Below are 26932 nucleotides of genomic sequence, written 5' to 3'. Positions count from 1 at the left end.
TCGGGCCCACACAAAATACCATTGTAACCATTTATGCATGTAGATGGATGATATGTAAATGCATGGAATCAAATTCAACCATATCTCAAATCATGGAACCAATAATGAATATCATGAATAATGGACACAACTCAAATAGTCAATAGACAATCCTTCCATATTCATGAGATAATGAAATGTCAAGAAACAAACAACAATCTCCATAATCACAACCTAAAAGCAAATATGGTGACAAGCCCACATAACAACATCCATACCAAACCAGTGGGCTTATCACCACCACCATGACCGAAGGCCTATCATTCTTTTCCCGTCAATAACTACCATCTACATACGTTTTGCTAATTAGAGTCTAAACATAAGTAAGTCATAACCTACGTTGGTGCCAAACAAGAGCCACAAACTATCCAACTTGAGTCTTTCCCTTTGGAATCGCCTCTGAATGAGCAAAGTCTATCAAATAATTATTGTATATTAGATTACAGATCTAAGAATACCCATAACGCTACGCTGCTCAATCAAGTTCAAAACGACCTCAAGAAGTGACTCTCGACCCACAAGGGCAAAATCAAAATTTCAAGTTGGAAACATGTTATCCAAGGTCTAAATAGTCATAATCCTAAGTTCCCATGCAAAACTAATCCCAAATTGACCTTCAATGCCACTTATCTATCAAAACCCCCATTTATGTCAAAACCCATAAATCAATCTATATGAAAATCCTTTTTGAAATCGAAATTAGAATTAGAATAGTTCACCCAAGCTTTAACAAGCTAAAAACTAGGAAATCTTCCCCAACAACACATGATTTGTATGAAAACTCCATTTTCAACTTAGGGTTTATAAGTCATAAATCCCCCATCCCAAACATGATTCTAATATGAAAATCTCTACCAATCCAAGATATAATCGTAGTACAATGATAGGAAGCTTACCGTAATGAGCATTGAGAAACCCTCCAAAATAGCCACCCACTAAGCTCCATAGGTCTAAAATTGTGTGGTGATGAATATTGAGGAAAAGATTGGTGGAATCCCTATTCAACCTCAAGATGTGGCGAACTTTGCCTTTTGTGTGAATTCTTGTGAACTGGAGGAGATTAGTTTTAAGAGCAATCCTTTGACATGGTGGAATAGTAGAGCTGGAGATGATTGTATTTTTGAAAGGTTGGATAGAATGTTGATTAATGCTCCTTTGCAAGACTGGTTTAACAGTTTGGATGTGGAACATCTGGCTAGGACAGGTTCAGATCATACTCCTCTATTATGTACTTATGGAGAAACAGATCAAAATCAGTACAAGCCTTTCAAATTTCTAAAGTTTTGGGTGGAACATTATTCTTTCATTGACACTGTGAATCAGAATTGGCTAGTATGGTAACATGAAGACCCTTTCATTAGCTTCAAGTGTAAGATGAAGAAGCTTAAGGGGCCTTGTCTATGTGGAGTAGATGGACACATGGGGATATTTTTAAACAGATCATTATTAGGGAGGAAATAGTCATAATTAAAGAAAAACTGTTTAAAGAGAATCCTTCTCCTATCAATAGGTGTGTACTGCAGAAGGCTCAGGCTGAAATGAAGAAATACTTACTCTATGAAAAAGAATATTGGAGACAAAAATCCGGTCTTGACTGGTTTGTAGAGGGTGACAGGAATACAAATTTCTTTCATACTATTGTGAAAGGAAGAAGAAAGAAGCCACTGATCAGGAAAATTCAGAATTCAGAAAGGGGTTGGATTGAGGAGGAGGATCAAATAGCTGCAGAAGCAATCTCATTCTATGAAAAACAGTTCACTCAGGAGAATATTAATCAGGTGGATGAAAGTTTTCTGGAGCATATTCCAGCTCTAGTTGATGATGGTATGAATGAACAACTCAGAAAAGTACCAACCATAGAGGAAGTTTTCAATCTTAGTAGATCAAGTGCTTGTGGTCCAGATGGGTTTTCAAGTATATTCCATCAGAAGTGTTGGGATATTGTTGGAAAGGATGTGTATAGTATGGTATTGTCTTTCTTCAATAGAAATTCTCTCCCAAAATCTATTAATCACACAAACTTGGTGCTGCTTCCTAAGAAAGAATTGGTTAATACTTTTTCTGATCTTAGGCCAATCGGTTTGAGTAACTTCATAAACAAGGTCATATCTAGAGTGATACATCTTTCTTCTTTGATATCTCCAAATCAAGTTGGTTTTGTACATGGGAGGAGCATTATTGAAAATGTTCTTTTAGCTCAAGAGATAATAACAGATATAAGGAAAAGAAAGAAACCAACTAATGTGGTGATTAACCTAGATAGATATGGCTAAGGCCTGTGAAGGGTTGCTTAGTGTTATCTTATCAAAGTGCTAGGGAAGATGGGATTTTTAGATATGTTCATTGACATGATTTGGAGATTGTTGGCTAATAATTGGTATTCTATACTGCTAAATGGCAGTGCTAAGGGGTTCTTTCATTCTACAAGGGGAGTAAAGCAAGGAGATCCACTATCTCCTGCATTATTCATTTTGTCTGCTGAGGTCCTTTCTAGAGCTTTGAATTCTTTAGTTGAAGATGGTAGCTTTGTTGGATATGTTATGCCTAAATGGAGTGCAAGGATTAATCACCTTGCATATGCTGATGATACAATCATATTTGCATCTGTTGAGAAATACTCTTTGATGAAAATCATGGTCAGTTTTGAAGGAGTATGAGGTGTTATCAGGTCAGCTTATCAATAGGGATAAAAGTGCTTTCTATTTGTATGATAAGGTGGCACAGAATATATAACAAGAAGTTCAGCAGATTACAGGTTTCACTAGAGATCAATTTACTTTAAAATAGGTAGGGTGTCCTATATTTCATACAAGAAGGAAGAAAATATATTACAATGATCTCATTAAAAAGGTTAAGAATAAACTGCAAAGCTGGAAAGGAAGATTGTTATCTTATGGAGGGAAAGTTGTTCTTATCAGCAGTGTTCTTCAAAGTATCCCTGTGTATCGTTTGTCAGCTATAGTTCCTACTAAGTATACTATTAATGAAATGCATAGGATCTTTGCAAGATTTTTCTAATAACAAAGAAGAGGAAAGAAGCAGACACTGGGTGTCATGGCAGAACATTTGTTTGTCAAAAGAAGAAGGTGGCCTTGGTTTCAGATCCTTGTATAATGTTTCAAAAGCTCTATATGCTAAGATATGGTGGAGATTTAGAACTACTAATTCCATGTGGTCAAACTTCATGTGGAACAAGTACTGTAAGAAGCTTAAGCCTACTAGAGTTCAGTGGAAAGGGGGATCTCAGATATGGAAAATGATGTTGCAGGCCAGAGATGAAGTGGATCAGTTCATATGGTGGGAGACAAACAATGGTTCATGTGATGAATGGGATGATAATCGGACAAAGCTTGATCCAATTAGTCATTTTTTACATGAGATTGATCATAGTAACAATAACATTGTGGAAGCTGTTGATGTAATGACAGAAGATGGATGGAACTTTGCAGAAATGGAGGCTCACTTTCCTGCAAATGTTGTGGATCATGTAAGGAATGAATTGGTGTTTTTCAGCAGAATTTAGAGAAGGATAGACCTTGGTGGACTTTAACTAGTTCAGAAGAGTTTTTAGTGGGAAGTGCTCGGAATATTCTTAGACAGAAATAGGAAACTTCTACATTCTATCCAAAACTGTGGGTCACAAAGTCTTCCTTTCAAAATATCTTTCTTATTATGGAGAGTGTGGAGATTTAAGTTACCAGTAGATGATGTGCTCAAGAAAATGCAGATTTCCATTGCTTTTAGATGTAGATGTTGTGTTACTCCTAGTCAGGAGGAAACTATGCAGTACTTGTTCTTAACTGGTCTCTTTTCCAAGTCTATATGGAAATATTATAAAGAAGCAGCAAGAATTACTGAGCCTTTTGTGCAGATTCATCAAACAATAGTGAAGTGGTGGGATAGTTCATGTAATGCTAAGTTGAAAACAATTATGCAAGCTATACCGGATGTGGTGTGTTGGCAACTTTGGAAGAGGAAAAATGTCATAATGCATGGAGGAAGAATGAACAGAACTATGGTGATCCATGGCATAAATCTGAATCTGCATAATCTCATCAAGTCTTTGTATCCTTAGCTGCAAAGAAGTACCTTATTCATGGCCTCAAATGGCGCAACTCTTGGAGGGATATAGGCCAAAAATAGTTTGTAAGGAGGTCATGTGGATGCATCCAGCTATGGGATGGTTCAAAACATTGATGGGGCTTTTAGGGAAATCTAGGGATGAGTTCTGCTGCCTTTTTCATAAGGAATGATAGAGGAGAATTAATGTATGCTGCAGCTTAACACTAAATGATACTACCAATATTTGTGCAGAGGCTATAACAATGGGGGAAGGTATTGAATATTGTGTGGCGCATCAGTTCTTGCCTGTGATTATTAAAACTGATTCCTTGGCTCTGTTAAACATGATAAGGCAGATTTGAAGTATCTATGAAGTGTCTCTTGGAACATCATAATGGAGATAAGGAGAATACAAAGATTGGAGTAATAAGGGACAAGTGCAGTTTGCTCATATCCTTAGGGAAGGCAATGCACTTGCTGACTGTTTAGCTGTGTGCTCAATTTTACAGGTACTCTACAAGTTAATAACTTTCAAGATTTACCATCTGATGCCAGAAAAATATTAAACATGGATAAGGCTATGCTACCTAGCTTCAGATACAAATTATACAAGTGCAGGGAACCAGATTGAAGATCTTTTATATAGAGTCGATCATCACCTGCAGCTTGAGTATTGCTACATGAAGTAGTCGCATTCACAAAGAAGAAGACAAATGAAGTTGCTGCAGTTCACCATCCATGTTTAGTGAATAGGACACTCTTCTGTTGATTACAAATAATGTTTTGGATGTCAGCTTCAAGATGTGCTTATTACTACTATCAGGATACAAGTTTAATTTCAGAAGCATAAATTCAACAACATAGAGAAGGCAGTAGTTTTCCAGATTGATCACTTGATTTCCATAGCATCTGGTGAGAGCTTTGAGGTGACTTATAATGGAAACCTCATACAACAGGAAAATCTCAAAGATATTCAAGATGTTGCAGAAAGGAAGCAGTTCAGATACAATATTTAATCTTGTACCTTTTGTTTCTTTGGAATTCGTTTTGTACATATTTGGTTTTTCCTTTTGAAATAAATCAGTACAAGCAAGGCTATGTGGTTTTGCTTAAAAAAAAGGGTCTAAAATTGTGTTTAGAGTGAATGAGGCTCGAATTTTGGAAACAAAGGATTTAAGAATTCTGATTCCCGCGATCCCGCAGAAGCGAACTAAGGCTCACAAGTGCAGCCTCGCCTATGCGGGAAAATGGTCCGTAGATGCAGAATCCACTTGACTTCTCAAAATTTCGCAGAAATGGAGCAAACTGCGGGCCCGACGATGCAGCCCTTTTCTTGCAGGTTCGGTTGCATCTGAACCGTAAAAAATTCGATCTTTCACTAAGTCAAATCCAAACCTTGAAACTCATTTGGAAACTCATGACCCCAAAACATGCATGCACACTTGACAAAAAACCTACTACGAACTTGCTCGCGCACTCGGATTTCCTAGAAGAGGTCACTTTGACTTGGTGTTGACTCAAGTCAACCCCAAATAACCAAAGCTGATATTTCCAACTAATGATCCAAAATAGAAACAGGTAGGTACATCAAATACCAATTAAATAAATGTTCGTCCTCGAACGAGAAATAAAAGAAGGGGAGGTACTTAAATTAGTAGAGAGCTAGGGATATCCACTACGTATATCTGCCCTGATCTCCCATGTAGCCTCTTCAACTTGATGGTACTTCCACTGTGCCTTCACTGAAGTTATCATCTGAATTAATTTACTCTATCCATGAACTCTCTCTCGCCAATTAGTACCCCAAGGTCTCCCCTTAAATGCATAGGAGCACCCAATTGGAGAACAATGGAAGGACCCACACTCAACTCTATCTTCTTTAATTTTATCCAACAAGGTATGCTTTCTTTTCCTCTCTTTAATCTAGAATAGAATTGGAGGGTATATATCATTGTTACCACTGTTATAGCGTTATTATAGGTTCGAATTTTGGTAGAAAATTTTAAGAATTCAGGTTGGGGTGTTGCATGTAGGTTTTGTAGAGTTTCAAAATTTTGGGCATTGTTTTAAATGAAATGACGATCCATCAAATCTATCAATCATGCATGCCGGTATAGAAGGAGAATTAGGGGTGTAGGATGAGAATTTTCTAGTTAAAAATTGAGATTAGACTGAGAAACTTCGGCAATTTCTGGGTTCTTGGGAATGGTGATGAACTCCGCACATGCGAGAAAAGTTCCACAGGTGCGGTCCCATATCTGCATGAGAATTCATGGAGGTATGGTGACTGCTGGGATGGGTACTATTCACAGGTGCAGAAATTTTTCCGCAGAAGCAGCCTCGCATCTGCGGTGCTTCTTTTGCAGGTGCGACACCTGGACAGTTTGTCACAAACCAGTAGCTTTGCAACTTGTGTTATCTGGTCCTGTTTTGTTGGTTTCTTTAGTTTATTTGATGTGTCTTAATATGTTATACATAATTTTATTGCTTGACTGATTTGTCTTTAATTGTTTTAGGTGTTAAGGTGATGATAATGGACCCAAACATAGATGAAAACGTGGCACAAAATCAAGAAGTTACCGAAGAAGGTACGGAGGTTTAATATGATGCTTTCAGGTTTATGTCCCATGACTGCCACCGTCAGTACTATGACAATTTTATCACCAAAAGGCTTTTACCGATAAAAGGGATCGTCATGGAAAGGGTGCCCGGGCTCCTTCTATGCTTTAGTTTTCATCTAGAGGCCATTGGTTGGACATGCTTTGTTGCCTCCCCATTTCTGGAAAATGAGACACCGGTGAGAGAATTCTATGCCAATCTAAAGCGCACTAGGTTTGAAAATCCCGAGCTTATTATAAAGGGCAAGGTAGTGAGATATGGGGTCGAAGAAATAAGTGCCTTGTACAATCTCCCTAATAATCTGTGTGGGACAAAGGCAAGAGAAGGACACCAGTTTTGATGATTGGTTAGTGTCGAAAGTGTGTCCTACTGGTAAGAAAGTCTCGTGGGCTAACAAGAAGAGGGGTATCAAATCTACCGGCTTTACAGTACACGTGGCTAAGATATGGCTGTACTTTATAGCTAGTAGGGTGTCCCCCTTCGGGAACACGACCGATGTTACATACGTCTGTGCCTTGATGATTTCTTGCATACTTGATGGTGTCCCTGTGAATGTTGATCATTACGTGGTTCGAAAGTTTAAGGAGTATTTGGCCCAGAATAGTCCAAGCTTGATGTTCCCTTCCTTGACTACTGAGTTGTGCCAGATTGCTAATGTGTCAGAGCTTTCTACAGATCACTAGGCACCGCCGGATAGGCCATTTCACCCATTAAGGGTCACGGGAGAGGGCAGTGCCTTTCAGAGTAAGAAAAGGAAGATAGAGATCAATGTAGAGGATAACTCCTTCTCCCAGCCAGATGGACCCTTTGGAGCACTGGGTTCTCAGCTACAGAGCATCTGGGACTTGGTGTCATAGCTTCCCAGTGGACCTTCGGAGGCCAGTCCTGACTAGTTCTCCAGGACAGAGATGCAGAAGTATTGGGATGCACAGAAAGAGTAGGCGGAGTCTTACAAGAAGCTTTCAGACTCTGTCACTATGCTGGAGTCAGCCTATAACACCATGGTCACCGCCCATGCCACTCTTCAAGATGACTTTGACAAGGAGAAAAAGCGGAACAAGGCTATGGGTAAGCTTTTGGTGAAGATGTAGACGGACATCAAGGTGATCTTAAAGTGTGAAAATCCTCAGAAGATATTTCCGATCAAGGATGCAGATGACAACGAAGTGTATTTATTAGGTTACACGATCTACTTCCTATCCTATGAGTAACCAATTTTTGCCTAAGGATGGAAAACATTACTGTACCTGTTATATGCTAGCGTCTTTTCGAAATAATATGCTTCAGGTAAGTAAAGGACACACGATATTTACGTGCAAACCACCCGACTCAAAAGGTGATAAAAACCATAACCTCCAAACCTACAGGATTTTTCCAACTTCACTACAACAATGAGCCAATTTCAAGTTATAATTACAACCTCTGTAATCTAACTTTTATCTCAGCCTTGCTGCCCAAACTTTTACTAGTAAGCTATCTTCAAGTAGTAAACTCCTACTTGAAGTTACAATGTTTTGTATCTACTTTTTATGCTTCTAAATAAGATGATAAAGATACACTTGATAGCACAAACCTAATACAAGATTGTAGAATTAAGAACTGAAAAACATTATTTAGTAGAACAACTCCTTCAATTCGTCTTCTTGCACTACAGACGCAAACCTGAATTCTTGAATATTCTTACCTAGTTTAGTCTGCTTATTTGGTCAATGATACGCACATAGGGTTTGAGTAGTGCTTGGATTCTTTCCTTGTTGAGTCTGCTTCTAATACGTGTAGAAGGCTTACTAATCCCTACAAATATAGCAAGGAATCTTTCACACTTGACAGCCAAGTTCTTTTCACAATTCTACAAATGCTATAGGACTTGCCCTAAAACATGTTCACGAACCTGTTTCATCCACCTGGTTCGTCTGTCTCTGAATCTCTGCACTGTCTGAGATAGAACATGTTCACAAACCTATTTCATCATCCCTTTCTCGTTCGTACTTTTGACTTCTTCTTGAGTCTTCTTTTGGTATGGATAGTGGAACATGTTGACAGTCTTGTTTCATCGATCGTGTGTAGTTCTGTGTCTATTTTCTTCACATGCATTTATTCATTGCTGGAATAAATCATGTGTTCAACCTTGGCTCACTCTTTGACTTCTGATTTTGTTCTTACTATGTGATGTAACATGTTTGTAGACCTGGTTCTTCTGTTAACCTAATTCACATGCTTTGTCTTGAAACTTGTTAACTGAATAACTTTTTCCTTTTGAACATGTCTTTTGAGTCTGAGTCACTTCACCTCTCCTCTCCTCATTTTCAATATCTCTGTGTGCTGGCTAGGCCATCTTCTTCACCTCTTTGACTGTGTTTGTTTGTCTGCTTGTCTGATGGAACATGTTAGTAAACCTGATTCATATGTATTGCCTGTCCTTTGTGATTGATTAGGTCTTTGTACTAGTTCCTTGTACATTGCATTCTTGCTCATTTAGACATTGCACATTATTTGGAAGCAACCATAGGTCTACCTTTGTTCATCTTTTGTCGATCATCCAAACTCATATATGCATTAGTCTAGCTAATGCCAACAAATTCCCCTTTTTTGATGATGACAAACTCTATGTATGTCTCAACCTGTTTCAAATATTTACAGCTTCGACTTGAACTTGAGAACTATCATGTTAGCATATAAGTCATAAAGCTCGTTAGCACAATCTTCCCCCTTTTGGAATCATTAAAAAGTTAATCTCATAGTGGTTAAACAATTTTCAATTAAACCCATGGCCACAAAGGCTATCACATATGCACAAAATAAGAATAGTCACTCATTTTAGTCAAAACATTCAAGTCACATAGATGAGGCACGGATATGTACGATATGCAATGATTAGTCAAAAATATCCTTTTATTAGTATCAACGAGTACAATTCTAGTCCCTTGATTTCAGTTTCATACATTAGATCATTTTGACTTAACTGGGAGCTTAGATATTAAGAATTTCTAGGGTACATTCTAGGAAATCCTAACTAAAGGGTGTGGAGAGGCTTTGGCTAGAAGGGTAGTGTCCTTGGCAGAACAAGTCCTCATCTTGCTTAATTTATGCCCCTAAGAAAACCTTATGGCACTTGCAGCTCAATATTCAGATCATGTTCCATTCCTTACCCCATGAAATCCACCATTTTCTTCGAATGGTTCTTGTTTGTTTTATCCTTCCTTATTTCTCCACGAAGCCTAACGTATTCATCACTTATTTTCCCATTAAACTGGCAGTGTCAATCTAGACCAATTTTGCAACCTCAACTAGTTCTTTTTCCTTGAAGAGTCGTTGGTTTACTCATTCTTCGCTCACTCTCCCCCGTTTCAGAGATTTTAGTACATTCCCCTTTCTATGTGTTCCAACTAATTTCCTTCCTTCTTTCACCTGCATTGTAGGTATATTCATGTATATAATTGGAAGAGGTGGTTTGGGGAAAGATAACTAGAGAAGATACACTAAGATTCAGAGGTTTTGTGAGTGTATGGGAAAATGGTTACTCCTAGAATGTAGAAATTTTAAGATTTCCGATTTGGTTTCAAGGTGAAGTCTTGGTGTGAGTGAGGTAATTTGTGGTTGGTTTAAATAGCCATGATAATGGAACTAAAGTGGTGTGAACGGTCAATTGAAGAGTCTTATTGGGAAAGGCTGAAAATTTGACTGTGATAGGTTTTCAAGAAGGTCATCATGCCCAATTTTTCATTTCTCAACACACTTAATGACAGCTATAGTTAGCTATGATAATGACAACAGGTTGTTTGAGATATTCCATAATCTGAGTAGTTAATTGACTGCAACAGGCAAAATGTAAACCTGACACGTAAATGACGAACCATATGCAATCTTTAATATTAATGCCAGTTCTGTGGAAGTCACTATGTTAGATTTTAAGGAGATCATGAACCTATTAGGGAATAGGACATACAACTAAATGTACAAGACTGAGTAAAATATTTTAATTGCCTTTAAAACCACACAGTCTGAGACATCCTTTCTAGACAATTTTAAGGAATAATGTGCAGCTTTAATCATTCTCAATACTAATCATGATTATTCCTCTTCACCCTTTTTAGTCACTACTTCAATATAATCAACAAAGAACCTTTTCAGCATATTATTATTGTTTGTGCATACTACAGAACCTGTTGTTGTCCTCCGATGTCCTTCTTAGTTGATGTTGTAATGAGGATTTGATCACTTTAGCACTTCACAAGATCATGTTGAACTACTTGTTCCAGTTGATTGTCCTCGTTCTATTTGATGGAACAAGTTCTTCGACCTGTTTCATGGTCACCTGATTACCACATGAGTACCTCCCATTTTGAGTATGTTCTTTTCTTGCAGGCCGTTGCTCTCCTTTTTTCACTTCTTCTTATCACTTATCTCTACTCATTCATCATCCTCAAGTGAATTTTATCTTTCTTTAGTGTTCTACAATTTCCCCCCTTCACATTTAGCCCTGGTTGTTTCCTTGATTTTATCCTTCGTTTGTCTATCATAAAAGTGAACAGAATTTTGGATTTAATCATGTGTAAGATCTTAAGAAAGCCTTTGCATGTATCGTTGTTTTGCTTGCCTTCTGTCAGTCTTCCCTTCTTAGATGATTAGAGGTTGGTCTGTCGACCCTTACCTGGCTTGGGTCCCTTTCTTTTTCCTTTCTTTGGTGAGTGTCTTTTCATTCAATTTGTCTCCCTCATATTCTTTTCAACATTTTCCAGCTTTGTTCCTCTTAAAATAAGCTCAACATTCTCTATTCTTGGAGCTTGAATTTTCACAGGTATGACATTCTTTGTGATGATCATTATGTGCTTGATCTTCTACTTGTGACTCCTCCATGTCGCTGTCTGATTTTTCAGATATGGCCCTTAGTTTTTGAATAATATTCTTTCGCCTCGTGTGTTAGCCGGTACTTACATAAATTCGCTATTAGCATGGTACTTGTTTCACAGGCTTCTCTTATAGCCAAGACTTCCTGATCCCAAGAAGGAGAAAAGCTCCATATGATTTTTTTGACTAAATCTTTGTTTGTGAAGGTCTTGTCAAGTGCCGTGAGTTTCCTGACAATGCTGACAAATCTATCAAGCATATCTCGGATTGATTCCCTTCTTATCATGGAAAATAGTTCGTATCTTCTCTTAAGCACATTTAATCTGGTCTGCTTATCTTGAGTTATACCCTAGTGAGTTTGAGCTAGCAGATCTAAGATTTCCTTTGCACTAGAGCACCCTGAAACTCTATAAAATAGATCCTTTCCTATGCTGTACTAGAGAATGTTTACTGCTCTATCGTTCAACCCCATTATTTCAGTATTTTCAGTCGTGAAATCCTCTTTGGTCTTGTCTCCTCTAGTTCCATCATTCATGATCTTTGTAGGAATCAGTGGCCCATTTGTTGTGATTAACCACAGCCTGTAGTCCAGATCCTTTAGGTAGGTCCGCATATGACTCCTCTATGTGACATAGTGTCCACTTTTGAGCAGTCGAGGCCTGAAGGTTGATCCTTCTCTACTTTGTCCTATGGATTATGCAACATCCATCCTAATCTTCTCTTAAGGTATTAACCTCTTTAAAGATAACCTGCCCTGATACCACTTGTTAGGTGGCACGACCTACTTCCTATCCTATATGTAACCAATTTTCACCTAAGGCTGGAACATGTTACTATACTTGTTCTTTGCTAGCTCCTTTCTAGACTAATATGCTGCAGGTAAGTAAATGACAAACGATATTTACGTGAAAATCGGCTCGAAAGGTGATAAAAACCACAACCTACAGACCTGTAGGATTTCCCCAACTTCACAAAAATAATGAGCCAACTGCAAGTTATAATTACGACCTCTGTAATCTAGCTCCTAGCCCAGCCTTGCTACTCAAACTTTTACTAGCAAGCTATCTTCAAGTAGTAAACTTCTACTTGAAGTTACAATGTTTTGTATCTTTATGCTTCTAAATAAGCTGATAAAGATACAATTGATAGTACAAACCTAATACAAGATTCTAGACTTAAGAACTGGAAAACATTATTCAGTAGAATGGCTCCTTCAATCAGTCTTCTTGCACTAGGGACGTAACCTCGGATTCTTGAATATTCTTGGATATATCTCCTTAGCTTAATATTCTGAATTCTCTCTTTGTGGGTGCTCAAACTTCTTCTTCGAAAGAGCTGGGTATTTATAACATTGAAGATCCATAGGTCGGTTAGCACAAAACCCTTACCTAGTCGGTCAATCACATCCACGTAGGGTTTATGTAGTACTTGGATTCTTGCCTTGTCGAGTCTGCTTCTAATACGTGTAGAAGGCTTACTAATCCCTGCAAATATGGTAAGGAAATTTTCACAGTTGATCGCCAAGTTCTTTCCATAATTCTGCAAATCCTAGTTGCTATAAGACTTGCCCTGGAACATGTTCACGAACCTATTTCATCTACCTAGTTCATCTGTCTCTGAATATCTCAGACTGTCTGAGGTAGAACATTTTCACAAACCTGTTTCATCATCCCTTTCTCGTTCATACTTCTGACTTCTTTTTGAGTCTGCTTTTGGTACGGATAATAGAACATGTTGACAGACTTGTTTCATTGATCGTGTGTAGTTCTGTGTCTGTCTTCTTCATATGCATTTAGTCATTGTTGGAACAACTTATGTGTTCAACCTTGACTCACTTTTTGACTTTTGATTTTGTTCTTGCTCTGTGATGGAACATGTTTGCAGACCTGGTTCTTCTGTTAACCTGATTTACATGCTTTGTCTGCAAACTCTTTAGTTGAACAACTTTTTCCTTCTGAACATGTCTTCTGAGATTAAGTCACTTTAATGTTCAATGGATGAATGGATGAATGACCTAGCAGTGAGTCACACAGAAATCACATTTCCTGTAGTGCAATGGATGAATGACCAAGCAAAGGATCAGTGGTGAAGTGACTCAGAAGATAATGTTCAGAATGAAGAAATTGTTCAACTAAATAGTTTATAGACTAAGCATGTGAATAAGGTTAATAGAAGAACCAGGTCTGCAAACATGTCCCATCTCAGAGCAAGAACAATATCAAAAGTCAAAGAATGAATGAAGGTTGAACACATGAATTATTCCAAAGAATAAGTAATTGCATGTGAAGAGAACAGACATGGAACTACACACTATCAATGAAACAAGTCTGTCAACATGTTCCATCATCTATACGAAAAGCAGACTCAAAAAGAAGTCAGAATTATGAACAAGAAAGGGATGCTAAAATAGGTTTCTGAACATGTTCTATCTCAGACAGTGCAATGATTCAGAGACCGGCGAACCATGTGGATGAAACAGGTTCGTGAACATGTTCTAAGGCATGTCCCACAAAGAACTAGGATTTGCAAAATTATGGAAAGCACTCGGCGGTCAAATATGAAAAATTCCTTGCCATAATTGCAAGGATTAGTAAGCCTTCTACACGTATTAGAAGCAGACTCAACAAGGAAAGAATCCAAGTTCTACACAAACTGTGACGACCCATTTGGTCATTATTGCTTATGCGATGATTTTGACCCTTTCCCGAGCTTTGTTAGCTCATATTTGACCCGAGGAGACCGTTGACACGCTTCTCGAGGTCTTTGGATATGGTTTGGGAGATTTTGTGGAAATTTAGGCTTAAAGAGAAAAATGGTTGATTTAAAGTTGAATTTTGGGAAAATGGAACTTTATCAGCAATTCTTCGATTCCATGATATCTGGATGGTCATTTAGAACTTGTGTGTATATTCGGTTTGATTCTTAATATACCCGGGTGCATTTTGGGACTTGGGTTAGAGAGTTAGTTTTGAGGTATCGGGGTTGACTCAGTCAACGATACATCCGATGGGAATTCTGAGCCCACGAGTGCATTCGTAGCGCGTTTTTATGTATATATGCATATATGACATATGAGCAGATGGCCTCAGATGATAGTCGGGATTTCGGGTTGAAATTGTGAAACTTGGGAATTCTGGTGTCTGGTGCCCACTATGGCGGCACCAGGACCGCGGCAGCGGTACCACTCCGGCCGGTGTCCCTTGCACTATAAGACCTGTGAAATTTGGGCGACCGCCGAAGCGGTCACGGGACGCGAAAGCGGGTGACGAGCAGTTAGATTCATTAAATGAGTGTTAAAATCCCTAAGTGCTCCATTCAATGCCAGTACGACATTAGAGTTTTTTTGCGAGCATTCAACTCTATTCTTCATAGAAGATTATTGTGGAATATTATTGTGGAAAATTCATTCACCTTTCTTTCTAGGCCATGTTACTTTATTCACCTTAGGAATCCATTAAGCATGCTAGTTTCTTTAAGAAATGGTGGATTGAAAGAGGGTTCAATGGCTTCTTCACTCTAAGCTATTAAATCTTGATCTATTGATTATGTTAGCTTCATTAAGCATGGATTTGATGATTAGAATCTATTATGGAATTGGAATTTAGAGTTTATACCCAAATTTGGGGTTTTTGCCTCGAATCCAAATTTAAGTGATTTGTTAGTCCTTTTAGCTTATAATTGATGGGAGTTGATCACTTAGGGAATTAATTTCATGTTGATACTTATAGATTCCATTGTAGCTTATTGTGCAGCCTTATTATTTGTATTACTTGTGTGTCATGTGTGGTACTATTGGGATTGAATTGGTTGTTGATATTACATGGCATCGTATTCATACCCATTTTAATGATACATTGATATTGCATGGTTATGGTACTGATGATGATAAGTGAGAGAGTGTAGCCTCCGAGGTCTTTGCCAGATAGTGTAAAAGAAAGATGAGAGTCCGTGATCCGAGGTCATTTACCGGAGCGAAATGAGTGTACGTTGCCCGAGATTTCTTGTCGAGAACGAATGAGTGTACGATACCCGAGGTTTCTTGCCGGGATCGAGAGAGTGCTCGTGATCCGAGGTCATTTTTCGGAGCGAGTGGAACATGGACTTCGCGGGTCCCCCACGGGTTGTGCTGCCGAGATATGATGTTCCATCATCGGAGTACATATGTATGGTGCATATGCATTGCATTCATCATACGTACATTATTGCAGTGCATTGCGCCTTTTGGTTTCCGGTGATATTGTTGTGATATGGTTGTGATGTACTGGTATGGATTGGTTGTACTGAGACTTGGTACAATTGGGTTTAGATGCTATAATCTAGGTGATGACTTGTGGTGATTTGATTATGGTGTACTGGTTCGAATTGGTTATACTGAGACTTGACACAATTGTGTTTAGATGCTATAAAATAGCTGATGAGTTGTACCGTCGATATGGATTCATGTTGACTTGTACTTTGTTGGCTTATGTGTTTATCTTACTGTTGTCTTTATATGCGTTAGCTAGTCTTAGTCGGCCTATGATACCTACCAGTACTTGTTGTTTGTAATAACCTGCACTTGCCACATTCTTTTATGAATGCAAAGTACCAGGTGGAATCCACTTCTACTCCTCGTGGCTGATATTCTAGGTTTGCAGATTCCAGTCTCTTTAGGGTGAGCATGATGACGTTCGCTGCCTGAAGAATCTTCCTATTATTATGTCTTGCTTTCCATTCTGAGATATCATTTTGAGACTACTTATGTATTATTCTTCAGACTTTTAGTATTTAGCTAGATTCTCTTATATGACCAGACCAGATACTGGGGTGAATTTCATTTACTTCCGCACTTATTGATATTATATTTGTGTGACTTACCTTATTTTCTTTCTTTCACTATTTTCTATAAATTATGAATGTTGAGTTAAGGGTTCGCCTACCGAGGTAGGAAAGGTAGGTGCCCATACGACCTAGTGAAATTAGGTCGTGAGAAGTTGGTATCAGAGCCGTAGGTTACCTTGTCTTTCGTGAATCGTACAATGAGCTCCGTACTGATCTGCGATAGGCTATAGGACATTTAGGAATCTTTCAATTCTTTCATTCTCTCGTGCGACTTCATTGAAATTGGTATCTAGTCGATCCCAATTGGAATCTGGACTTTCTTATCTTAGTCACCCACGGCGGGTGGAAACTGGTCCTTAAATTCTTATGCGAATGATTGATCTATGCCGTGATGTGGCATGGTATGCGATGTGTTATTCTGATTCGGGCACGTGATCAAGTTCAGTCTCTAGTTATGGCCTAAGGATTTGATTGTGTGGAGTCACGATTAGACTCGGTTGTTATGTGGAGTCACGATTAGACTCGTTTAATGTGGAAGTTCCTGAGAAATGGGAAAGATAGTTCAGAGGGTTACATGATCTCCTTGTTTCAACATTGGGTTGCTCGGAAGTGACAAAGTACATTGATAGCTTAACAATAGTGGTTTGCTCGATGATATGATCGGTTTGGGAAAAACTTCAGCTTCGTCAAGGCTTTACAATGATCTGAGTGACACTGGTGTACCAATGGAAGGTCAACGATTCAGCAGCCGTAGAGTATTAAACATCGGTATGTGAGGATAAGTGTAAGTTCGGTAATAACTATTGAATTTGGGCAAACGTATTGTGATCGCGAGTAGTAAAGAAAAGAAGTTGACAACAAGGACATGAAGGAAGACTTTTGTGGAAAGCGTGTAGCGGAATGAGACTTCATAGAATATCTTAGACATAAATACTTTTCGTGAGATTGGGAAGGAAAAAATTGGTATCTGACATGGTTGTCAGGATAAGGTTGCAATTGATACGAGGGCGGCTTTTGTATTCGATTGTGGAAGGGTAAGCGGGTTTCAGCATGAAAGAATGGTACCGATGGAAGTGGTCGTTTGAGCTATGGTTATTATGGAGTATTGAATCTTGTGGAAATAATTAGGCATGGTTTGATAACAGTCGTACTTACAGGTTCACATGATATCTTAGGGATATGGTACTAAAAGTCATTCTTGATATAAGCACGTTGATGTTAAAGGACTACTCTATTATTAAGTGAATGCTATGGGCACATCATTTGATATGTAAATTTGACTGGTTTGTAGACTTCTGAGGAGCGAGTAATCGATTGATAGAGATGACTTCAATTATGGGCGAATGCGATGAGTTAATGGCTCTAACGGTTACTGGTTGTTTCATTTAGATTTAAGGATAAATATTGATATTGTTTTGTGGTTCGATTGGCTTAGATGGATAATTAGTTTAGAAGATCGAGTGGATTTGAGTGTTTGTTGGTTGATAGTGATAAAAGTGATTTGATACGAAATATGGGAACTGAAGGATTACAATGAGGCATCTTGCTATCTGGTTCAGGGGATTAAGGTTCGTAAGACTTAAGGTGAGGTAATATGGGTACTTGACTCATGTTTGGATTGCGGTGGCATTATATCATGATCTTTAGTAAAAAGTGTGACCAATGAGGTTGATTGGTGTGTTTGAGGTTAAGGGCAGAAAGGAAATCGTTGAAACAAGAATTAGTGATGTGAGAGCTTGGTTGCGATTGTTCAATGTAGAGTGGGCTTGAGAGTTTAAGGATGAGTTGGAATTTTTAATTGTGTCGTGAGCTAATAGGGCTAGTGATTGACTAATGGAACGACTATCAGTGTCGGGCTAGTTTAAAAGTTTAATACTCAGAAGGGTTAATCAGGTGTTACACCTAATGTTGAACTAAGGTTAGGGGCCTTGTATTCCTTGTGTAAATTTGACTAGATCCCGCTACTAGTGGTGTTATTACTAGGCTTATGTGTGTAGCAGTTCTATTTTTTTCGATTCACATTTGCACTTGCCTTATTTAAAAAGGAAAGTTTCCTGGGGAAGTACGATTGTCAATCGTACCGGGAAAAAAGAAAAAATATACTTCTACGTGGATGGTGCTCTAATGGATTTATTTAGAGTCGCCACCTAATTTTTAGGAAATGAGAAAAAACCGAGTCGAAAAGGGTTCATTTAAAACAATTGTTTTATGATTATTTTAAAAGAAACTTAATCTACACAGATTCTAGTTAAGGGTTCTGGTGATCCCCCGGGGAAGGTGTTAGGCACCCCGGTATTAAGGAACCGCTCAATTGCGGTTTACCTACCGGTTCTAATAATATGTCTATATAGATATAAATTGGTTTTGAAAAAAATAGTTTGCATTTCATACTTCCGCAAATAAAAATTAGTCTTTCACACAAAAAACACCTCTTTTCAAGAATAAAAAATGGTAGAGTTTTGCCTAAAATTGGGCGTTTTAGGGTATCGAACTAGAACTTTTAAGTATAGCAAACAGTTCTATACGAACGATAGTTTTTGTATATAATATGGTAATCGTATATGAACCGTAATTATACCAAGTTATTTATACTAAGCTATTTATACTAAGTTATCCAATTTTATTCCAACTTTTATCCCATTTTTATCCGTTTTTATACAAGTTTTTATACAAGTCTAAGAATATTGAAATCAGTCCAACAATTCCAAAACGGTCTATGTCAGTCCAAGTCCTTAATTTTTTAAAATGTCAATTTCAGTCCCAAGGTTTCCTAAATTAAGCAGATTTGGTCCTTTAAAATCCAAACAGTCCGTTTTTCCAATTTTATTCCATACTTATGTTATTTAGTTTATGAAAATTATTTTAGGCAACTCTAATGAGCGGTTTAATCATATGGGTTCCAATATGAACTTTAAAACGCATGTAATAATAACATAAAGCATGAATTGCAAAGTCTAAGGGAGTTGGGCCTACTAAGCCCAACAGAAAAAATGCTTATCAAAATCCTAAGTCCATTCCAAATCCCGCTCCAAATACTATGCTCGTCCATGATTTGTGTTTGACTCGACCTAATGAGGTTGGTTGGCCTCGTGAAAACCCGCCAACGGATTTTGGGGGCAAAGATACAAATGGGGTATACATACATTAGTATATACTCACAATTAAAATTTAAGTACAGAAAATTAAATTCCTAACAACTATTACAAAGCCAAAATTTAAATTACATCTCATATTGGGCTAGGCCCAGTGGTAAAGATAACCAGAAATGAAAAGTTGCAGCACAGTGACTATTACTAGCCCAAATTCGACAAAATAGACTAAGTATGCGTAATGACTGAAGTCCATGCCCGACTAGAGCCCCATACTCCCTTTTCTCTTCCCATTTTTTCGTAAGTGTTGAGCTCCCGTATACATGACATACCCCCTTGATATACCACTCACTTTTACTCCAAATTTTACTAAGTGCCAAAACAGCCCATATACATACAATATACAGTGTATACTTAGGTGAAATGGGAGCAAAACCACCCTGACAAGGGGGCATACCCTCCATATTTTAAACTTAAATCTCAAAGCAGTGATCACACAATCAAACCGACATAAAACCTTAACAAAACTCTCAAAACATGCACATTCCAACTTAGAAGACTAGATGATCCAAAGACAGTTTACAAAGTGAGGTAATAATAAGGGTTTAATGAATGCCACAGCAAAACACACAACACACTTAAGGAGAACACAAATACGAGGGCTGAGCACAAGAATGTCCATTTCAGATGTCCAAGAAAAGTCAAACGGTGAAGCTCTAGGACAGTGTACATGGAGTGACTGTTAAGATTTTCAGAATTCACATATATGTCAAGTGATGCAACTTATAGATGTTTTGATAATCAATTTCAAAGTAGTTTAAGTTATAGAACCAAAGAAAAGATGGTGATGTAGGGACATTATAGCACAAAGTACATGAGGTAGTTTTGTGTAAGACTTAGGTGACACATAACCACACAGGATCCATTAGCAAAAGGAGGAGTCAACTACGTTCAAGTAAGAATCAACTCACCCAAGCAAGTTGGACAGTAGGGGTTCTAATCAAAACAAGTTCAAAAGGCTATTTTTACCATTTTTTACTTTAGAAGGTTCAAATCTAGGGGTACTCACATAAACCAGATAAAGAACAAACCAGAGCACACGTGAACACCTTTTCCAAGCTACTCACTAACCATGAACCAACTACACTAGAAAAATGCAAGCCTATCTGTAAGTTTTAAGCTTAGTAGACATAGTTCCATATTTTAAGCAAAAAGGAAGCTCCATGAGGTATTTTCACAGATTCAGAGTAAGAACAATAAACAAAGAAGTAGCACATTACACTTAAGGTGTGTTGAGTCAACTAAGAAATGAAGAAGTTGCCTGTTTTCAAATTTTTAGATTAGTATAAGTCTTATTTCAGTCAAAATGTGATAAAACAAACTTAGTTCTGGACTTAATCACTTAGGAGTGACATTTAGAGGCTAGTTTTCAGCAAATCAGACACTTCATAGACACAACTAGAAGCAAATTTTGTAAAAAAAAATGGGAAGTTGCATACAGAGAGTAGTCAGGATTTAGAGAGTTTTAGAGTTTAGAACTATTTTCTGAACCATTAGTGGCTGGAAACAAAATCTAAGCGTATTACTATCTTTAGACTAATCCATTAAAAAGGGAGGGTCATTATCAGGGTTTTAGACTTAAATCAGTACCATCAAGTAGTGTACTACATCTCATATTCACTCAAATACTAATCAGGTCTTGAACTTACACCAAACACTTGAAAAATTACATTTTCCTTAAAAAAAAAAAACTAGCTGGATTCTCAGAGATGGTATAATACAAGCTTCCTAGTGACTAAACAGGAACCAGGAGAACACAAAGACTATAGTCAATCATGTCATTATCAAGCAAGCAGAGAAAAGATCCATTAGAACTTATTTTTGGACTTTTTAACTATCATAAACAGTGCTCAAAACTACAATAGGACTTAATAGACTTCTAAGCTATCTAAGCAGACTTCTTAACTAGACAGTAAAACAAAGCACATACAGAACTTAAAAAGACATAGATTTAATTAGAACTTGCAATTTTTAAAACCGATGCATCATTATACTATATCTAAAACTCCATACCAGCAGACTGTACATTATAACCACCTCCATTAACCCATTGACATGTTTTGAATCTCTATTCCCATTTTTAGAACTTGAACAAACTCATTTAACTCCCTAAAAGCCACTTAACCATCTTTGACCTTTATAGAACTATTAACATGGCAGAATAAAGACACCACATTGTTTCATATTTTAGCATTTTTCACTTATTTTTGAACCAACAGTGACTTAACTACATTTTAACTTCAAATGTACATAATTAAGGCTAAAACAAGATCTAATATCATAAAGAACCAATGAAACAATAAAACAAACTACATAAAAGGAACAATAATCAAAAAGTAAGACAAGAATCAGGGGTTACCTTTTTACGGGGCAACCTAAAGATCAAAATGGAGGGGTTGGAAACCAAGCTTCAATAAAACACCTTAAAACCTTTGAAAATGGACCTTTTCTTGAAAATTCTTCTCGTATATCGTATTGTATTAGCAGTATCTTATAGTTTTTGTACTTTTAGGTAGTTATATGTATAGTATATTGTAGAGGATATAGGCTAGAATACTTAGTGATATTTCCCCATACTTAGGATTTTTTCTGGAAAAAAAAAAGAGAAAAGAGAGAGAGAGAGAGACCTCTAAAATTGCCAAAAGACCTTTTATTTATTGTATATAAAATAGGGTTTAGGGACAAAAATGACAATAAATCAATATCCCCAACTGAAATTCCCCCAATTCTTACCCTAATTCAAAGTAATTCAAATTTTCACCGAAGGACAGGAGAATTTTGCAACAAAATATATCCAATTCATACTATCACCAACAAAAATAGTACACCTCATCAAATACAAATATAGATACGGCCAAATTGTACCCGAATTTACCCAAAAATCCCACAAAATTAGGGAATAGTACACCTAATCATCAAAACAGGTACAATCAATAATTCTAACGTAAACAGTAGTACTAATAGGATAGAAATCCTAAAATAGTACCCAAATCACTCGATACTCTTTGGGAAATTACCCTAGGTCCCTTGTTCGTAGTACGAGGTGCACAAGTTGGATTAATCAATTCAGTTAGAGGCCAACTGTTCACAAAATCATGAAATTAAACCTGGGAATGATGATAAGATGAGACAAAGGGTAAAAACCCTAAAAAATCTGGCCAAAAAATGGCGTGAAATAGCTATGGAGACGAAACCCTAGAGGTCGCCTCAAATCGCCTATAGAGAAAAGGGGAAGTCGGGCCAGGGAAATGAAAATTGGGGGGGGGGGGGGGGGGGGGGGGGGTGAAAGTTTGTTTTTACAAACTTTCATTCCCCCCTTTTTAAGACAAATCCTCCCTTAAGTTTTTTAAGAAATAATTTAACCCCCCCCCCCCCCCCCCCCCCCCCCCCCCCAAATTTAAATCAAATAATAACTAAGTAATATAAACACACATATAACTAAATAAAATAATTATTTTAGGCTAATTTAAAATTTAAAACTCACAAATTTAGAAAATTAGTTTCAAAACGAGCCTAATATTGATATAGTTCCGGATAATTTTTAGGGATATGAAAAATGCGGTCAAGAACTGTTCCATAATTTATACGTCATTTTAATTAACAATTTTCCCGAGTTAGACAGAGTGGGATATGTATCTTCTTTTCAAAACATATTTGTGAAATTAAATAACTCGTAATTTCTTGTAATTGTTAATTAATTATTTTTTTTAAAAAAATTGTAATTAAACGTCAATTTTTGCAATTTTCTGGGAATTTTTAAATTTTAAATTTTAAGGGCATCCTTACTCCATCTTGGACTCAGAAAATTCAAAAAATTGAAATACGCGTTTCATGAGGTGAAAATTAGGTGTCAACAATGTGATTGAATATAAAAAGGATAGTTTGTGCGAGTGGTTAGAAATGTTCAGATTCGATAATTGAGGTAAGAGGTGATTCTTTGAGGGCTAGCAATGTTAAGGATTTTGAGTAAGGGGTTAGTAAACAAGGATGCTTGAAATGGTAGATTAATGATGGGTTAACTGAGTTAAGTTTGGGATAACATTTCAAAAATTGAATAAGGCAATTTGAGCAAGGATACTTCAGTGAGATACATGAGGATATTAGTAAGACTAGCGATGTGATACAGCGGACTTTGGATTATGCGATACGCTGGATTTAGAGAGTTTTCAGTTTAGAGTTGAGTGATGTTAAGGGAAAACTATAATGAATAGAGTGTATGGCCTACTATTATCTCCAGATGTGATTCAGCTAGTGTGCGAGACTTATGGTGTTATTACTCAACTTATGTGATTGAATAAAAAAAGGATAGTCGTGCGAGTGGTTAGAGGTGTTCAGATTCGATAAATGAGGTAAGAGGTGATTCTTCGAGGGCTAGCAACGTTAAGGATTTTGAGTAAGGGGTTAGTAAACAAGGATGCTTGAAATGGTAGATCAATGATGGGTTAACTGAGTTAAGTTCGGGATAACATTTTGAAAATTGAGTAAGGTAATTTGAGCAAGGACGGTTCAGTGAGATACATGAGGATATTAGTAAGACTAGCGATGTGATACAACAGACTTTGGATTATGCGATATGCTGGATTTAGAGAGTTTTCGGTTTAGAATTGAGTGATGTTAAGGGAAAACTATAATGAACAGAGTGTATGGCCTACTATTATCTCCAGATGTGATTCAGCTAGTGTGCTAGACTTATGGTTATATGATAAACTACTGAGCGGGTTCGACTAATGGTCAAACGATGTCAGTGAATGTGAACTGATAGGAATTAGGGAATTGAAGAGTCAAGAAAAGGTATAGTTGATTGAGAATCAATAAGAAAAAAGTACATCTTGGGGATGTCTTGGGTCAGTATGGATTGTGGTGTCTTTTTCTTGCATATTCCAGATGGGGTGTGATTGCTGAGTAGCTTAAAGAAGTCTACAGAAATAGACCAAGCGATATAACGAGGTCTCGTAAGGTTTAGAGCAGTAATTGAAAGATTGGATACCTTTGAAAAATTTATGGGCATCTTGAGGTGATACTATGAGAGGTTCGATAGTTAAATGATTATTATATGAGGCTTTAGGTTTTGCATCGAAAAGTTCAGGGTTGTATCAGATTTGCGTGTCAGGTAAAGGTTGAGAAGCATGAAGATTGGAATCATAAGGTATAACTCTTTCGTACTAAGTAGATAACTTGGATAAGACTCAACTTGTGGAGTCCAGGGTGAAAGACAGGATTTGTTATGCGTGAGTAAAAGATTAAAATTGGCCGTCATAGATGTGTGGTAGGACTGTGATTGGTTTTGGAAATTTGGAGTCAATTTGAGTGACTTTTAGTGGTATTCGAGGGCTGTGCATTCATTCAGGATCAGCATGGTTCGAGTTAAGCTTAATGTTCTATGTTTATATTTCTAGGAAGAAATTTCAGGATTTGATGCATTTCGGCTCAGATTTGAGGTATGAAGATATTGACCTTTGTCAGGGTTTCCTAGTAGATTTGATAATATTTTCTGAGAACAGTTACTTAGATAGGATAATGGTTTATAATGAACTTAGTATAGATTTAAAGAGGAACAGTTGTACATCTTTATAGGGATCCGTTGTGTCACACCCTTAATCCGATAGGGTGTGATGGGCACCCGACCCTTATTTAGGGCCGAGCAAACCCGCTGACTCCCGTAATACTCGTAATCATGCTGGCCCGCAAATCATGACACAAATACATAATGAAAGATTTTCGAAGAACAATATGCTCTTTACCCTTCTTGAATCAAATAAAATCTATAACATATAAGACTTATAATACAATGCGTAATAATACATCGGCTTACATAGCCGCTTACATAATTGACATCTATTACCCACGACACTGTCTGCAAAGTCTCTAACACGGAACATGAAACCATGACATAATACTCTGACTTGGCAAAGGCACTCGAGAAAATAGAGCTCGCCAATCCCGCCGGAACATCTTCTCGCTAATGTCTTGACTCACACAGGTGTGTACCTGCGCGGCATGAAACGCAGCCCCCGAAGAAAGAGGGTCAGTACAGAATATGTACTGAGTATGCAAAGCATGAAATGTAGTAAGCGGGATCATATTGAAGTAAAAAGTACAGAAGATCATAAGACTTGCCTTCGGAAACATTTATCATGCATATCAAAAACATATAATCACCATATATACATATAGCGTGTCCCGCCCTCTAGTGAGGGACTCGGTAGGTAAAATCATATCATAATCATGTCATCATATCACCGTACATATATACCGTACCCGCTCTCTAGTGAGGGACTCGGTGAGCAAAATCATAGCATAATCATGTACGCATGTCTATATACATATATATACATACCGTACCCGCCCTACAGTGAGGGACTCGGTGAATAGCGTGTCCCGGCCCCGCTAGCAAGGGACTCGGTAAATAATCATAGCATCATATACCGTACCCGGCCCTTTCGGGACTCGATCGTACTCGGCCCTTTCGGGACTCGGTAAATAATCATATCAAAGATATACCGTACCGGGCCCTTTCGGGACTCGGTCGTACCCGCCCTCTAGTGAGGGACTCGGTGAACAATGCAAAGGTATGTGCACGAATACGTACCCGGCCCGGGACTCGGTGAATGACATATTGAGCTTGCACGAGCAGAGTAGTGAGAAACCATATGCACATAAATCATTCCATAGACTCAATGAAGTAATCAAATCGAAGCGTCATTTGAAAGTCCGGACAATGGTTATATCAAATGGCTTTCAGACATTACTCGGAAACATATCCTATGTCATGAGCATATCAAAGTGTCGTAGAGATCATAGCCATACCTCAAATCAATCCGAGTCCGCCTCGAAAAGTTACGAACATTATTCACTTCAGAACTTTCTACGAACAAATCGAAGCGATCCGAGCCTTTCTGTGAAAGTTACGGACATTTGTAGTTTCGGAACCGTTTAGGAGCAAAACTCTTTTGAAAACAAAACCTTTATGCAATTTTTGAAAATTAATTATACGAGTGACATACGGACCATGATTTGAACACATTAAGAATACGGATATCAAGAAGCCAATAGGATTCATAAACATGCTCGGATCACCAGAATAGAGTTACCTCGTAATTCGTGTCATAACTTATTTTCAACTAAGACATGCCAAAGAAAGAAGGGGTGAGCTTTACATACCTTAGCCGCTTCCTAAGCTATTCCGAACTTACGTCTCGACTTCTCACGATCTACAATAATGTCATGAAGTATCACCCATTAGCTATAACACTTAAGAATTCAATTCCAAATTAACACTTTGTCTACAAAAATTTCGGCAACATTTCCCCTATAACTTCAACATCCCCGAGAATTCAACTCGGCCAAATCAACAACAACCAAACCAACAACCATACTAACAATATCCATAAGTG

Source organism: Lycium ferocissimum, chromosome 4 (genome assembly GCF_029784015.1).
Source record: "Lycium ferocissimum isolate CSIRO_LF1 chromosome 4, AGI_CSIRO_Lferr_CH_V1, whole genome shotgun sequence".
Classification (NCBI taxonomy): domain Eukaryota; kingdom Viridiplantae; phylum Streptophyta; class Magnoliopsida; order Solanales; family Solanaceae; genus Lycium; species Lycium ferocissimum.
This window is presented reverse-complemented; position numbering follows the sequence as displayed.